The sequence below is a fragment of the Equus przewalskii genome, chromosome 21 (genome assembly GCF_037783145.1).
Source record: "Equus przewalskii isolate Varuska chromosome 21, EquPr2, whole genome shotgun sequence".
Taxonomy (NCBI): Eukaryota; Metazoa; Chordata; class Mammalia; order Perissodactyla; family Equidae; genus Equus; species Equus przewalskii.
The window spans coordinates 14,175,479-14,181,654 of record NC_091851.1 but is presented as its reverse complement, the minus strand read 5'-3'; the positions used below and the strand labels follow the sequence as shown (position 1 = coordinate 14,181,654).

Sequence of the window (6,176 nt, the reverse complement as noted above, 5' to 3'; positions counted from 1 at the left end):
TCCCTCACTTTCTAAACAACCATTTTTCAGAAGATCTGAGTGGGGGTAGGGATAACTCTTTTCTCTGGTGTTAGAATCGCCCAACCCCCATATAATCTCCACCATATGAGAGGCAGCCCATAAGTTCATCTCTCCAAGTCTTCAACTGCCGACAGTAGCGCATCCTTAGAAGTTTGTTATCCCCCAAATCTTGATAAGTACCAGCCAGCTGCTGTTCTAGTACTCATTTCTTTGCTGCTCTGTCAACTTCAATCTTTTCCCCTGAATCATCTCTCTTCAGTGTCTGTCCGGTACCAATGAGGGAAAAGCCCCAGTTCCTCATGAAAATTGCATGTTGCACAAGGAAAACAAGATACCTTTGTGCCAGTGGACACCCCCCACGGTTTACTCCACTCTTTTATCATCTGTGATCTTCTCACCCCCAAGCCCCAAACTTGACAAACTCTTTCCTTTTTAGCATCTCATGTATTTTTTTTTAAACTTCACATTTATTTTGAACCATCCAAGGATTTGGGGAGAAATGGACGCTTAGATGTAATCAGTGAGTTACCCTTGCTTTCTGTAACCTTTTCAGAAAAACCTTACAGATCTTTCTGAGCCATACTTCTGAAAACCCCATATTTACTTAACTTACTTTCACAAAAGTAAATTTGTGGTTTTTTAAAATTTTACATTCACAAAACATAGGACTCGTGATTACTTTTGGAATTGTCATTCACTTGTTCAACAAACAGGTTTTGAGCACCTACTGAATGCAGGCTCAGTGCTGGGTATCCAGTGGTAAATTTGACAACTTAGAGTCTGCAAGGGGGGGACCGACAAGAAAACAACACACATACACAGGTCATTCTAAAAAGAACAGAGTGTCCTGGCTCTTTTCAATATGTTGTCACATGGCCACATCCCTGTTTCTAAGCTAATTAAATTTTTCTGGAATCCAATTTTTTTTTTCAAGATTGGCCCTGAGCTAACATCTGTTGCCAATCTTCCTCTTTTTTTCTACCCAAACCCCAGTACAGAGTTGTATATCCTAGTTGTAAGTTCTTCTATTTCTTCTATGTGGGATACCGTCACAGCATGGCTTGACAAGCGGTGTGTAGGTCCGTGCCCAGGATCCGAACTGGCGAACCCTGGCCACCGAAGCAGAGCATGCAAACTTAACCACTATGCAACCAGGCCAGCCCCAAATCCAAATTTCTTAATTCTCTAAATTAAGAGTGATTTTTCCACCTGTGATATGCAGTATGTATAAAAAACCATATTACTATGACTATTATTGTTTCACTATTATTGTAATCACATCATCTTTATCTAGCTGTCCTAAAATTAGGTCTCAAGCTCAGCCTAATTTCTTTGAACTTTGCCTTATTTCTCTCAGTCCTGTGTTTATGTTCATTATCAACTAAGCAAAATAAAGCAGTGCCTCCTGATCAGGGCAGAGGCAGTGGTCTCTGAGTGCAGAAGGCAAGGTGTGCAGAGGGACTGACTCAGCTCTGGGCCTCAGCCCTGGGCTCCATTCATGGCCATTGCCATTGTCCAGCATTTCGCAGCTGCTCCTGTACCAGGAACAAGCTGAGGCTGTGGCTCATCTGTCTGCATTGCTTCCCAGGTTCAGAGATGGGAGAGAAAACAAACACACAAACCACAGATGCTCAATTACCCCTTTAACTGTCATTTTTCTTTTTTACTGGAGTTTTAAACACAAATGCCTCTGGGCACAAAAGGATGCTGGGTCTGGTTGCTGGTCTGCCTGCCTCGAAAAGCCAGGCAGGAAGAACCATATGCAGATTTCTTTGGGGGGGTAGGGTGAATCTGATTTAAATTCTGAGCATGGTTCTTTACAGGGTTCCCCCATTCTCAGGAAATAGCTCCCAGCAAGATTGCCTCAGGGGGCATGGAAGACTGTTTTCCAGCTGAGAAAGCCCTCTCAATTATAATCACTTTCTTCTTGCCAATTGTCCAATCTCTCCATTAACAAAGACTTGGCAAAGCTGCATGGGTGTGGGAGACACCAGAGAAATCTGAATGGAGAAATGGGAGGAAAGATGGTAGGAATGAGCTGCAGGGGCTGGTGGAAGCTGTGTGTGCTCAGAGCTGTTTTACCAGGAGAGCAGTCCCAACAGGCATTGGGCACAAACACTTCCCTGGAACAAATACCCAAGAGACCCGAGCCAGGCAGACACAGCTCTAAATTAGCGTGTCTCAAAGTGCAGTTTGCAAGCAGCCTGCATCCGAATCATCCCAGGGGGCCATTGAAAAATGTGACTTCTGGGGTATCCTCCCAGATGATAGAGAATCTCTCTGGTGAGACCTAGAATCTGTAGGTTTAATACGCTCCCCAGACAATTTTGATGCAGCAGGATGCAAACTTCTGGTTAAAAAGTCTGTACTACCAGCCTACCTGCAACATTAGCCAAATTATTGGGCTTCTCTGTGCTCATTTTCTCATCTGAAAATGGAGCTCACACCCCCATCCTTGCAAAGTTATTTGAAGATTCATGACAGTACATTTAAGTCCCTAGCACAATGCCTGGCACACAGGAAATGCTCCATAAAAGCCAATATTAATGATCCATTTTTCTAGCGCAATCCTTAACACGTGTATTCCAATTTTACCTGCCGTAAAAGTTCATGAAAGATCCAAAGGGATGCAGGGGATTTTAACCCAACAGCCACAGTTTTCCGTGTCAGTTTATTTTGAAATTGGAGTACGCTTCTGTGAAGGGACTCCCCCCACCACCAGCCCAGTAAACTACTCAGGGGGTCTCAATTTAGAGGGGTGGGGGAGACTGTCAGAGTCCATGAATTTGGATGGGAAAAAATTACGGCTTTAGTTTTTACTAACCTCAAATGAGAGGTAGCATTTCCTTCCACTATGAACATAGGCACCAAACCACTGTGGTATAAACAGACCTGTGTAGTTGTCATCCGTAGCAAACATCACATTATACTGTTGGCGATATCTCAAAAAATCATTTATACTCATTATTCTGAAATTATGGTAGTTATCAGACCCATCACAAGATCTTGGTATTTAATGCATTATAACCACAAAGTTAAAAATATTTTGATAATTATGCTTTAATTGGTTTTCTTTGTAAGCCTAGTATTTTACTTCATGCCTTTAAAAGCGTTTTTCTGAGGAGCCCATGGACTTCAGGCAGCCAAGAAGGTCCAGGGTACAAAATTAGGCTAAGAACTCCAGGGCTAATGGCTACTTCAGCTGTCATTTAGAGTGACATTTACATCATTTCATACCTGTTAGAATGGCTTTTACCAAAAGACAAGAAATAACAAGCGTTGGTGAGGATGTGAAGAAAAGGGAACCCTTGTGCACCTTGGTGGGAACGCACACTGGTGCAGCCACTATGGAGAACAGTATGGAGGCTCCTCAGAAAATTAAAACAAGAATTATCCTATGATCCAGCAATCCCACTTCTGTCTATTTATCTCAAAGAAATGAAAAGACTGACTCAAAAAGATATCTGACAACCTAAGTGTCCATCAACAGATGAATGAAGAAAACATGGTGTATATATATACAATGGAATATTATTCAGCCATAAAAGGAAGGAAATTCTGCCATTTGCAAAAATACTGATGGAGGGGCTGGCCCAGTGGCCGAGTGGTTAAGTTTGCGTTCTCCGCTGCCGCGGCCCAGGGTTCGGATCCTGGGCGCGGACATGGCACTGCTCGTCAGGTCATGTTGAGGCGGCGTCCCACATACCACAACTAGAAGGACCCACAACTAAGATATACAACTATGTACAGGGGAGTTTGGGGAGATAAAGCAGAAAAAAAAAAAAAGAAAGAAAGATTGGCAACAGTTGTTAGCTCAGGTGCCAATATTTAAAAAAAAATATAGACGGACCTTGAGGCATTATGCTAAGTGAAATATGTAGACAAAGACAAATACTGTACGCTCTCACTTATATGTGGAATCTAAAAAAAACAAACCAAAAAACTGAGCTCATAGTAAACAGGTTGGTAGTTGCCACAGGCAGGGGGTGGGGAACGGGTGAAATGAGCGAAGGCGGTCAAAAGGTACAAACTTGCAGTTATAAAATAAATGTCATGGGGATGTAACGTACAGCATGGTGACTATAGTTAACAATATTGTATATTTGAAAGTTGCTAGGAGAGTAAATCTGAAAACTTTTCATCACAAGAAAAATTTGTAAATTTGTGTTGACGGATGTTAGCTAGACTTAACCATTTCACAATATACATATATCAAGTCATTAGGTTGTACATCTGAAACTCATATATGTCAATTATATCTCAATAAAAAAAATAGTGACTGAACCTGCCAGGTAGTCTGCTGGGGAAGGATTCACAAAGGCTCATGTGACAAATGAGATAAGTATTTGCTAGCACTGACCACGTATTTTCTAGACCTTGGTCTCGGTGCTGTGGACACAGTGAACAACATAGGTAAAAATCCTTGCCTTCAGACAACTGAAGTCTCCAGATTCTCCTTTTAGCGGAACCCACACTAAGGTAATATATTCATCTGACTTGGAAATACAACTCAAAATGCACACATTTCAAGGCTCAAGTTGACTGACTTTCCCGAACAATTTGGATTTGTACTATATCATGTCACTTTCACAGAACTGCTTCTGCTTGTACATTTTGTACCTGCTTCAGACCAAATGGATCTTTTCTCTGCCTGGTGTCTCATTACCATTTCTTTGATGTCACAATGCTATTCATTTGACTGGTTTGACCAAAGAGTCTGAACTCATTGGGTTGTTAACTTCATGGAATTATTTTATTTTTCCAGTAATTTCTACTGAGTGTGTTCTTCACAGTGGGTAATGGGAACACAACCATAACTCAGTCTGCTTCCATCTATCTAATCCATTTAAAAACCAGTCAACCTCATTCTAAATCAAAATAACTCCCCTCTCTTTTGCTTGGGCTAAACTTGTGACAGAGAAAGAGAGAGGCAGCAGTGGCAAGGAAGCAGCAGGGGACACGGTATGCTCTCTTATTCCCTCTTTCTTTCTTCTAAATCCCTCCCCCAAACCATGGGGTCCCACACTAACACATGGCCCAAACCCACGGGGAGCAGTTGGGAAGGGAGGATCCGGTAACCCATCTGGCTTACAGTTCGATACCTTGGAGATCCTGTTAGAAGAAAGGGAGATGCTTGAATTTTCTTTGTCTCAGCCTGAAGACTATAGCCTATGCTGTTTAGAGTGGTCTTGGTGTAGATGGTATGTGTAATTTTTAGAGTAAGGTTCAGCTCCACCCTGACCCCTTCTCTGTGCCGAAAAGCAGCCACACCTCCCTTTAGTTCCCGTCACGGTGCATGCCTCCAATGCACTTTCCAAGTTGAGAATCCCACTACTTAGTTAAGTGGTTGACGTGTTTCCTGTTCCCTCTCCATGCTCCAGCATAGCCAAAGGAACCTGGTGTCTTCCTCCATGTCCCACAATGGCTTCTGGGACCTGCCTGGGGGAGGTTGCCTCCATTCTTTCTTCCCTGGCACACGATATACTACATCCTTTCTCTTGCTATCTCAGGCTATTTCCTGAGGGTTTTCATCTTTTAAAAATTTCAAGATGTGAAATGAAGTCTTTATATACAAGTGTCCCTTCAACTTCATGGGATAAATATTAATGTCTTCCTTATCACCCAAGAAGAAGAGAGGCCTAGCATTCTCTTCAGGCGGCCAGAGAGCTCTCACCACACTTTCTCTAACCCAGAATAATTTCCTTTTTATGTCTTTTATTGATAAAGCCTTCAGATCAGATCAGTATCTTTGGAACAGGAAAATGGGGTGGGAGTCTTTAGCTATGAATCTGACTTTCCTTGAACTTGGCCTTCCAGAATTCAATAATTTTTTTCTCAATAGTGATATTTACATCACATTGTTACACTGTTTGTAACCTGTGGGGATGGGAATATTTGTCTTTGATTCATGTCATCATGTTGTTACAATTAACTTTATACCAACTCATTTGCATTCCCCAAGATCATAAAGAAAGTATTCTTGGTTACTCAAGAAAACAAATTTGGGAAATCACTAGTTTCTAACAACACGATGGGAAAAAGGCAAATGTTTATTTTTATTTGCAAGTGCAGTTTCTGCCAATAGTTAGTGCTCACAAAACCTTTTAAGCTACAGTAACGTTTGGTAAACTCAATGAATACTTTAAAAAACACCC

At 41.8% G+C, this 6,176-nt stretch overlaps 1 protein-coding gene across 3 annotated transcripts in view; it reads right to left on the bottom strand.

The window, feature by feature from the left end:
- PAK5 (p21 (RAC1) activated kinase 5) overlaps positions 1–6,176 on the bottom strand; it is a 308,972-nt gene that overhangs the window by 7,971 nt on the left and 294,825 nt on the right. The gene's annotated exons all lie outside the window — the stretch shown is intronic.